Raw genomic sequence first — 12,473 nt, 5'->3', positions numbered from 1 at the left:
TAAATTTAATATAATTTTCCTCTAAATTTAACGATCTGTAAAAACTTTTAACATTTTTACTTGAGATAAATAATCTTTCTTTTAATATAGTATAAAATGAAAATTTAATTAAAAAACTAAGTACAGAAAGAGTATGAAAGAAATCAACTAACCATATAAAATTTTAATTTTTATTTCAAATTTTAAAAATGGGGAAAACTATAAAACTTTAAATATATCTTAAATTAAAATTTATAAGATAGGGTAAAGTGGGTTGATATAAATAAATAGACTAATTTTATTTCTCATAGAATATTTAGCGAGTTTTATTTTAGATTGAAAAGTTATGGTCTTTATATGTTGATATCATACTAAATTTTAATTAGAATAAAAATATATGAATTATCTAAAAAATGCATTATAACAAATACCTCATTTCACCCTACTTAATTCAGAAAAAAAAATTAAATAATTGACTTTGACTTGTTATGTTTGTACTAATGGTCGTTAAAGTTTTGTTAAACTCGCATAATTCAGAAAAGTTATAGAAGTTTTGGAAGGGTTTTTAATAAAATTGTATTAATGACTGTGATGTTAATCATTGTTGAAGTTCAATCTATACTGATCCTCATTATGCTTATCCTCTGTTTTAGAAATGTCAAAAAAATAACTATCCTAATGAAATTTATATAAACAATACTTATATTAATTTATTTTTTCAACTTATTTTTTAATAAAATGTAATGAAAATCTACACTGAAAAAAAATTCTGGTTGAGAGAACTAGAACTTGGTAATTTTAAGAAAAAAATTCTGTAGACTCAGTGACAGTAATAATTTTTGATATCGATACAAGACGAATTTTATTGTCTGCATTTTGTTACGGGAACAAAAATGTATAAAAATAACACAAATATTTAATACTATCTACTAAATTTTGGTGCTCACAAAAAAATCATTGTTTGTTGCCAACAAAACACGATTTGTTAAAAAAATTTTAAACTTACAAAACGTTATTAATTATTGTAGTTATTGAATCTAAATAAGATAAAAATCAAATTATTTGAACATTTTTCTTCTAACACAAAAAAAATGCAAAATGTAAGTTATGACAACTTCATAGGCGGATTCGAATCTTGTACCATAACCGTGGAAGATACAAGTGTTACCGCCGATTCGACAACTGATAGGATACGATAGGTGAAAAAATTAGCAATAAAGCTAATTCAAATTTTAAAGCTACTTTTTCATAATAAAGTTTATAATATAACCTTTAATTTAAGTTTAAATATAAGTGTCAATATTCTGGAATATTTTCAAAAATTTAATTGAAAAAGCTTTACTTGTGTACAAAAATTATTTTTTGAATCCCCCCTGTAAGCAAGTTAAGTGTTAGATTTTCAAAAAAATGACATCATTAAAAGGGAAACATCTACGATTTTAATATAAAAAAAAATTATCATAATTTCTACATTTTTCAAAAAGTTATAGAATTTTTAAGTATTAAATTTAATATTGAAAACTGTCATAACTTTTGAAATTTTTTAACATTAAATATTTAAATATTACATGTTAAACAGTGATTTTTACATCAAATTTACATTTTTGTTAAATTCCACGGCCATTTTGTCATAGAAGAAAAGATAGCGGGACAAATTTTTTTTTTTTAACTTGTAGGATTTATTGTAAGCTTTAATTTGACATATGTTTAAAGAACGCAATATTTCCGGAACATTTTCAAAAGTTAAGCTGAAAAAATTCTACTTTTTATACATGTTTCAAGTTTTAAATCCCCCTGTAAAAATGAAAATGGTCCAAATTAAAAAAAAAAGTATGTCAAATAAAAGAAATATGTATAATGTATTTAGAAAAAAAAAAATTGTGTTGATACAAACATAATTCAAAAAGTTATAGCAATTTAAAGTTAAAAATTTTAAATCGAAAATTTTAACACAAATATAGCATTTTTTTAACTACGGCAGCCGATTACACGTAGAAGATAAGGTGTCGGGACAAATTTCTTTTTTTCATTTTATAGTACATAATATAAGCTTTCATTTGATATATGTGTTAAAGGATGCAGTATTTACGGAACATTTTCAAAAGTTATGTTGAAAAAGCTTGTTTTTGTAAAAAAGTTGATATTTTAAATATTATTTTTTTAAAAAAATCTCATTAAATAAAAGGGAAATATTTAAGGTTTCAATTAAAAAAATTAGGTTGTTTTGTTAATTTTTAAAAAAGTTATGGTAGTTTTATGTTTTAAAATGACGAAATTTACCGATTTGAAAAATTGTAATTTTTTTGGAAATTTTCCCTATTTACGGGGAACGAGGTAATTTTTTTCAATTTTTAAGGGTAATGTCTTCAACTAGATATGATTTGTGATCTTTTGACATATTGTTCATCAAAATCGATCCAGTGAGAGCTAAGAAAAAGTGGCAACAGACTCAAAAAAAAAACACATCATGGTAAAATTAATACCTTCTCAGCTTCGGATCGAAGCTAAAATATGTTCATCAAAATCTAATGTTTTTTAAACCTTACACTCAAATATCACACGATAAGTTCCAAACATAAATATATCATTTATAGTAACAAATTTGGCAAATTATCATCCAAGATATCTAGTTTCAGTATACTATTAATTTAATTCAGTAAACTATTAATTTTATAGCGAGTTCCTTTAACTTCAGTCCATCTCACTCGCATTAGATTCTGCTTAAATTAAGAGTTTCAATTTATTTTGAATTTGATAACAATTTTTAGGATCCAAATATTTTAGAGTCCACCAAAATTTTATATGATATTTACCCTTGATAAAAATTTCATTAAAAGAAAGTTAGTGTCTATTTACTAATGTTTTACAAATATTTCGTCTATTAAATGATACTCTAGCTGTAATTTTAGAAATTCTATGCTTTCCTCAAATCGCATAGACCGTAAGTGAATAAGTCAAATACACTTTTTCAGTATTAAAGGGCACTAATGGGTAAGAAAATGGAATTTTTGTTTTAATGAACTATGACTGTATTTTAAAAAAAGTTCGTTAATTTCTTCAACTAAAGTTTGAAGTAAATTAATAAAAGCTAATTGATGTAGACAATAAAATATCTAACACTTTTCTCAATGATATATAGAGTTGCTATACGGGTTTTTATGGATTTTTATGTAGGTGTACTCAATCATTTGACGATATAAACTGTTTAAAAGTCCTTTTTTGTGCCTTAGTACGTCCTATTTTAGAATATGGATCCATAATATGGAATCCTAGAGCGACCTCACACATACAAAAGCTTGAAAGAGTGCAAAGAAAATTTATTCGTTTTACAGATTTTAGTACAGAGTCTAGAATTTAACCTAAAACTTGATCTATTTTTAGCTCGTCGCAATATGTCAGACATATCCTTCTTATTTAAAATAATTAATGATATCATCCCTGCCCTTCTCTTCTGGATCGTATATCATTTCATGTAACGAAATACAATACACGGTCATGTCATACTATGGTAAAAATAATCCACTTAATAGAATCTTAACATTAGGTAATACATCAAACATTGATTTCTTTTTTAATAATCTATTAAATCTAAAACGTCATTATTTAAATCATTAATCTGCCCGATTAATTATAATTATACTCATTTATTTTTGTATTATTGATCTTATGTACCCCACCTTTACCTTTATGTTTATACCTCAATTATATTGTGTATTACGTTATTATGTAAATTGTGTTATTAACATGTACTTGAGCCTAATAGGCGTTTATTCAAATAAATAAATAAATAAATATGTTAAAAATAATCAGTGAAAAATGACATTTTAATAGAGGTCGCGATTACACGTGTAATGAACTACACGGTTACCCGTGTTTTTACCTATGACGGGCTTAAAGCCCGTGTAGTAAAAATATCCGTGTATACCCGGGAATTTAAATACCCGTGACCTTAAATACTCATATATTTAAGTAAAATCGTATTTCATATACAATATATATTGTATATTGTATAAATATACAATGTATGTATGGGTATTAAATACACGGGCTTTAATATACAGGGTGTTCAGTAAGTCAGGAAACGGGTTTCTATTGTTCTGATTGTTACAAACAATGAGTTTCCTGACTTACTGAACACCTGTATGTTTTGCCCGTGTACCCGGGCTCCGTGTGTCCGTGTATTCTATACTCGTTCACAATCGCGACCTTTACATTTTAAACTATTTTTTTGATCCTTTAAAATTGTATTTGTAAAAGTTTATAATAAAAAAAGTTGAATTTGTTACCATAACTTTTAGCTCAACTTGCAAGTTTGAAATTATCATTAAATAGAAAATTTTATGAAATAAAAAAAATGTTATTATTAAGATTATTATGCAGTCAGTATATTTTATAATTACTATTAAGTAAATTATACAGTAAATTTATCAGAAAATCTCTATATTTGTTTGCCTGTTTAAAATAATTTTAATATAAATAAGAAATTTCTTCTCGCGAGGGGAGACTACAGTGATGGGATCTTCGATCTTTATTGAAGTTATTAAATCTAAATGAGATAAAAATCAAATTAGCTGAAAAATTTTTTCTAACTCAAAAATAATTATGGAAAAAATCATAGCCATAGGTGAGTTTGAACTTCGTAACCTAAGCTTTAAAGACATAATTCTTACCGACTTGGTAACTGTACGTCGCACTCAAAAAAATGGTAATTTAAGCTAGTTCAAAGATCAAAGTTTTTTTTTCTAGACTTATAATATAGAAGCAAAAAAATTTAAATGAGTTTAACTTTCTATGAGATGTGAATTAGATTTATATAATATTATAGTATAAAATCTGTGTACTCCCCTTGTAAGGTATGTAATAATAAAATAAAATACAAAACTAAGAATTTTAACACAAAAATAGCATATTTTTTAATACGATGACTATTTATATTATGAAGACATCTCCAGAAGTCAACATTTGTTATTTAAAATTAAAGTATATTATATAAACATCAATTTAAGACATATATAAAAGTGTCAGTATTTCTGGAACACTTTCCAAAAAGTTATCATTTTGAATCGCCTTCTGTGGGCAGGTAAAGGGCTAAATTTATAAAAAAAATATACAAAATGATAGGTAATTATCTTATTTATCTATCAAAATCCAACACATCATAGTAAAATTAATACTTTCTTATCTTCGCATCGAAGCTTAAATAAACACATCATGGAAAATTAATACCTTTTGCGGCTTTGCAACGATGCTAAAAAATTGACTCGGTAAAAAAACCGATTAAAACTAATGTAATCGAAATACCTTGTGACATCATAATACAACTACTAAACTGTACTTTGTTAAAAACATACAAATAATATTAATAAAAAATATATTATGATATAATTATAAAATTATAATAGTTTTTTATATAAAACACTTGGAATTATATTTGTTCATATTAAATTGTTTTATGTAGTTTGTATATTTGGTTTTTTATGCCAAACGTAAGTATAATAACAATACTTTTATTTACACTTTTATAGAGTTAGTTTTGTAATTTTTATCCTACGTACTATTTTCATTATTTAAGATGTGTTATAATAGTTCTATTAAGATACTAATTACGCTTTTATTGTGTTCGCCTTCACAAAATGTATGTAATACAGTTGATAGTTTATCAACTGCTATTGAAAAACAAATATATTATCTCAATAAAATATTGGCGAAAGTAACCACATGGAGTTATTTTTTAAACATTACAGTTAAAACATACAAAGGAAATCATACCATTTTAGATTTGTTCGACAATATTGAATATAAAAAATTTGATTTGGAAAAAGAAAAAATACCAACTGAACTTTTGTCAACAAAATACCTTGCTGTGAACGAAAGCAACTTCAAAATAAAATTATTAATTGTTTATCTAATGATTAGATGCAAGTATTTTGAAATAATAAGAGAATTCTATGTTCTCATTTTACATTTGGCGGATGAATATAAAAAAGAGTATGTTACTTTGGATTTAAATGTAGACTATAAAAATTACGATGACAATACAATGAATGTTCAGTTTAAGGAATCTGAAACCGATACTGCTAACTATTCCAATACATTTGATCTTTGCTTTAAGGAGAATGAAAATATACAGAATATTGATTTAAGCATTATTGACATTAAAAATTTACTCATCAATAAAATTAAAGCTTTTAAAAAAATGTTATCTGATATGATAAACATTGTTCAGTCTTTAATATTATTATTTAAAGGTGATTATTTTTCGGAAAAATTGTCACAATGTTTTCTGGATGAGCTATTAAGGCAATATAACACGGAACTAATTGATGATGAACATATTAGAATATTTAAGTTTATAAAAACGATTAGTTCATTGAGTAGGTATACATATAATAATAGTGGTATAAGTTGTACTTATGAAATACATAAAACACATTACAAATCCCATTTTAAAAAAAAAAAATATTTTTGTCCTAATTTAAACTATGTTTCATTTATTTGTTCGAAAATTGACGCATTATTTGAGAACACACAGTTGTATTTTATAACTCCTTTTTATAAGGTTTTGTAATATTGTGTTATCATTTATAATATTAGCATATAATATATAAAATTGTCCATATATTATGAATATACAAGATCACTAAAACAAGATTCTCCTATTTAAAATATAAAATAACCCGCTAATTATGGGATAAAATCTACTTATTATATAGCTTTTTAAGTAATCCCTACGTGCAGGTCTCCTATTATAATTAATCAATTAAAACAAGAAGGTTTCAGCTTCCAAGATCACGTTAGGGATCGCTAGACTACCCTCTTATGACTTCAGTGACTTCAAAATACACAAAATCTGCGTCACTTTGCTCAAGATTCTCACTCTTTTAAAACTTAGTCATTTTTTAATTAATTTACACTTAGAATATTTTTCAAATTAAATGGAACTTAGAATAAATTTAAAGTAAATTTTGTTTTGGTGAATCTTTTAATTTCAGTGGTTGGTTCATTAAATAATAATGTTTAATTTTTTTTCTTATTATGGAAATAAATGTCAATTAACATTTTAAATATTAAATTTTTTTTTAAATTATTTTATTTTAATAATAAATCCAACTTATTCAACAATTCAACTTATAATAGTTATTTAATAGTAAAAATTTATTGTGAACTTTTATTGAGTAGCTAGTCCTGGAGCTTACTATTATTTCATTAATGAGCATCATGATGGCGGACAGCCACAAAGAACCTTAAGAACATATTTTTAGTATATAATTTTTGTTTTGTTTGATTATTGTGTCGCATTCTTTCAAAGTATCAGCGTCCGGACACATTCGTACACCACAATACCACCATGATAATATTTTTAAAGAGATATAAATATTTTTGAATCTAATTTTAGCCATGCCAGAGAAAGCTTTAAAATATATTGTCTATCTCTCAATAAAATATACTTTCTCAAAAAATTATATTCAACATACATAATATCAGGGTACATTATAAAAATTATATTGCTAATAAAAATGTAGAGTGTTTAGAATATACTACATATAAAAATGAGTCATAAATTTTTGTAACGAAGTCGTATTGTTTAAAATTTATCGTTTTCGTAAATAGTGCATTCAATACACGAAATCAACGTTGGATTACATAGAATATTACGTGACATAGTATATAAGATAAGTGCAATTTGGTCTGTGTTTTTGAACCACAAACAATCTATTGCGTTATAAACCAATGAGATTAATTATAATACTTTAAGGGATATTTAACATAATTTATTTAATGTTTTTAAACCCCCAAAATCAAAACAAATGTATCCCTTCTATAACATTTATCCCATTTACAGGGTATCAATGTTGGATTACTTATAATTTTAACATTTTTTTTAAATAGTTATTTTTAAAATATACTTAATAATGAATGTAAAATTTATCAAAAATTAAAAAAAAAACCAAAGAACATATGTTTCCTCACCTAAATTAAATTTTACTGAATAAACTCAAATTAAAATATTAAAAACTTCTTTTACCATCAAATGTGTGTATCAACATTAGTAGGTCTAATATTCGCAATTTATCTCTCGTTATTAGCTTCAATGCAAAGCTGAGAAGCTGTTACTATGATGTATTTTTTTTTCGTGCCTGTTACCATTTTTTCTCAGCTCTCCTCGAACCGCTTTTTTTCAACGACATGTCAAAAAATCACAAATCGTATCTAGTCGAAAACATTACCCTCAAAAATTGAAAGAATTTCCCTCGTTCCCCGTAAATGAGGAAAATCTCCAAAATAATAACAAATGTTAAAATTTTTTTTACATAAAATTGCCATAACTTTTTTAAAAATAATCAAATCAAAAACTCTGACACTTTTATATATATCTTAAATTAAAGATAATGTAATATGCTTTATTATAGGAAAAAAGAATTTCGGACTTTATTTTATCTTCACGGTGAAAATAGTTGCTATTATTGTGTGAAAATTCTCGATTTTATATTTTACATTTTTAACTTTATAATGCTATAACTTATTGAAAAGTGTATGGATCAATACAATTTTTTTAAAGGAAATAATATTTATATTCCTCTTTCATTCGACATACTTTTTTTTAAAATAACACCATTTCCCTTTATATATTCATATATTATAAATAATATAAAATTAGTTTTTAAATTAGGGGCCCCTAAATTTGCTCTTAAAGTTCAAGATCCGGCACTACTCAAACCGTTAGCGTTTAAATAACACATAAGCAGAAAATTTTAAGACAAAAATATAAGAAAAAAATTTTTAAAAAAATGTTAAATATCTCATGGTACCAGTATTCAGCAATTGTTTTTAAAACGTCAACTAGTTTTAAACCTATCACAGTGTTAAAAGAAAAGCTAAATCATCATTATGTAATTATTTGCAAGAAGTGAAAAATATTCAAGAGGGTCATACTAGTTTGATGTCCTCGCAACTACTTAAAACTGATAAGTTTTTATATATATTAAATGTAGGATAAAATAGAGAGTTCTACGCCCTCCACCTCACGCTACCACGCCAAACAACTGGACTTCTCAGCTATACTACCGAGGCGACAAGTTGATTTGTCTATGAGCACATTTATTTATATGGTAAAACCCAAGTTTCTTTTTTGTACACCGTTTGTTTTCATAAAATAAAACGATGAGTCAACATGCCGTCAACTTTTGTCAACCAGGCTGTTCTGTTTTTTTTTTAGAACAAAAACGTCGAGATATGATGAGCTGAGTAGTTAGTCATCGCCTGCGATGGGCCGTTAAACTTGTTACCGTGTTTCAAGAAATCAACCAATCAACTACAAGTATCCATAAAACCCCCGTTTATGTGCTCCCTTCATTAATATTGTATAAGCACGTTTTCCAGTTTTCTTTCTTTTTTATCTTTATATATATATATATATATATATAGATATATATATTAATATCTATTCAAATGACATATAAATATTAAATACATGGGCCTTTGTTTTTCTCTTTTTTCTCTTTTTTCTCTCCCTTCATTTTATTAATATTTGTTTTTTTTTTAATCAAAACCTAGTAGCTCCGTCAACAAGTACTATCTTTCTTAGCTCGACTATTAGATCACTGTCCAGTTTTCCCCTGGGCAGTGGGTAAATAGTAGGCCATCTGGTTTGGTTGAAACCTTGATCATATATTAAGTTTAATATTAAACGTACGCATTACATTGCATAGTGTACGTTAAGTAGCGGCAGCCGCTACCACACGTGTCCTTGACTATTCCTAGAACATATTTACTTAATATTAATGCTATAACGATCTCCTTCTCCTTCAACGAGTCCTAAAGAGGTAATGAAAACATAACATAAACTAATCTGTAATGGGTGGGGTGGGGATAAAACCCGACGTAAACTAACACAACTTATCGCACACCCATAGATTGTATATAATAAATAATTTTCTAAGAACTTTATTATAGTCTACCAGACGCTTAGGTAAGAATATTTCAAACATCAAAGATGTCACCATACTATAACGCTCATAATCGTCTACATTTTATGAGAATAATTGTGACGTTGTCTATTTATTATTAACTTTAAAAATACAGCTATCATTTTATTATCGGCTACAAGACGCTTATGTTAGCATATTTCCAACATGAAAGGTGTCACCGTACAGTAATGATTACTGTCGTATTCAATTTATAAGAAATAAATATAGTTTAAAAAAAAAAAAAAAACACACTTTTAAAGCACATTGAACTAAAAAGTTAAAAATAATTTTTAAAATAAGCTTAAAACAATAATGAACGAAAAATACTAGTATTATTGTGATAAAAGCGTCGGGCGCTCAATATACGAAAAATATGACACAAAGCACCCACGCTTTTATCTTAATAATACTAGTATTTTTTATTCATAATTATTTAAAAAAAATTTTTTAACTTTTTAGTTCGATGTGCTTTAAAAGCGTGTTTTTTTAGTTTTTTAAAACTATATTTATTTTTTACTTTTTAGTTTCATGTTATGATAGTAGTTACTATCAATATCATGGTTGTAATGGGTAACGGGATATCAGGGTTCGATTCCGGGGAGGGAGTCTGAGAAACGGCTACCACATCCAAGGAATGCAGCAGACGCGTAAATTACCCACTCCCGGAACATGGAGGTAATGACGAAAAATGACGATACTGGATTCATCCTTTGTAATCGGAATGAATGAGTTCTATATTTTTAAATAAGAATAAAGTGTGTTAATATATATTTTTAATAGTAATTGGAATATATATATACATGTAAAGCGACTTAAGTACGTTGCATCATGCATTAGGTATAGTCGTGTTTTGTGGGCGGGCGGGTCGGACTAACGTTAAACCTGAGGTATAAACGGCGGTAGGAATATATACGTAAGCCGTATGTACGCGGATGATAATGGTCAGTCAAAATAAAAATTTGTTTATATACAGGGTGGCCCACCACTCACTGACAACTTAAATAACTTTTGATCCAGTTAATATTTTTAGCTGATTTTTTTTTTAAATATTAGTTATACGTTAGGTCTATAGCTATATCTCAATAATTAATTTTTTTACATTTTATTAAAAATATTAATTATTTTTAAATTTTAAATAAAAAGTAAAAAAAAAATCTAAGATAGCTATTTTGTAGAGTAGAATTTAAGAAAAATTTTAGTAAAAAAATATCTTATTAATATTCAGTAGTAAATATTCTGTAGCGTTTTGAAGTTTGTGAAAATTTGAATTTTCATGTATTATTTTACGGTATTAAACATTGAAATACGTATTGAGAAAAGGACAGAAGAAAACGCTATCTTTTCAATATACTTTTGAATGAGAGTGATAAGTAATAATTGCCTTATCTAATTTCTTATCATGGTATTTATGCCAAGTTTGTAATGTATACACACTATCATCATATGTATACACAGTAATCATGAAAAGATAGCGTTTTCTTCTGTCCTTTTCTCAATACGTATTTCAATGTTTATAACCGTAAAATAGTACATGAAAATTCAAATTTTTACAAACTTCAAAACGCTACAGAATATTTACTACTGAATATTAATAAGATATTTTTTTACTAAAATTTTTCTTAAATTCTACTCTACAAAATAGCTATCTTAGATTTTTTTTTTACATTTTATTTAAAATTTAAAAATAATTAATATTTTTAATAAAATGTAAAAAAATTAATTATTGAGATATAGCTATAGACCTAACGTATAACTATTATTTAAAAAAAAAATCAACTAAAAATATTAACTGGATCAAAAGTTATTTAAGTTGTCAGTGAGTGGTGGGCCACCCTGTATATATATAATATTGATGACAAGCACGCGTGTACGGGTACGATAACCCAAAATAAATTTATACAGGAATAGTATTGCCGGCGTGTAATGAGCGAGGCGTGGGGTGGGGTGAATGCGTTATGACAGTCTAGTCTAGACGACGGAATATGCGATAACGCGTAGCGTTTGGAGAGTTACAAACATACATACATACTTACATACAGGTGAAACTAATATAAGCGTGTTAAAAAGGCAACGTTGTCGTTTTTCCCGCCTTTGCATTGTATTATTTTACTATATAACTGGTTAAACGCTCTTTATCCTATCACATACGCGTTTCATTGACGTTAACGTAACAGTTGTCTTTTTAAAAACTAAAAATTTATTATTTTAATAAATTTTAATATTTTACACACGCAAATAAAAAACCATGAACCAGCAAACGTCTTCTGTGCCAAATATATAGATTTTTACAATTATTAACTTTTTAATATACTTTTATATCTCTTAAATTTTAAAATAATATAATAATTCCAATACCTTATTGTATTGGGTCAATTATTACTCTACTTTTTTTTAAAATCATTTATACAGTAACCTTAAGATGGCTTATAGACGAAACTAACTGCTACTATTTATTCAGTTTATATTTTTTTTTATTATTTCAATAAATAAATCATTTATATTTCTTTTTATTAGAGCTACCTTGTA

This window comes from Daktulosphaira vitifoliae, unplaced genomic scaffold (genome assembly GCF_025091365.1).
Source record: "Daktulosphaira vitifoliae isolate Bord-2020 unplaced genomic scaffold, ASM2509136v1 Scaffold_1, whole genome shotgun sequence".
Classification (NCBI taxonomy): domain Eukaryota; kingdom Metazoa; phylum Arthropoda; class Insecta; order Hemiptera; family Phylloxeridae; genus Daktulosphaira; species Daktulosphaira vitifoliae.
This window is presented reverse-complemented; position numbering follows the sequence as displayed.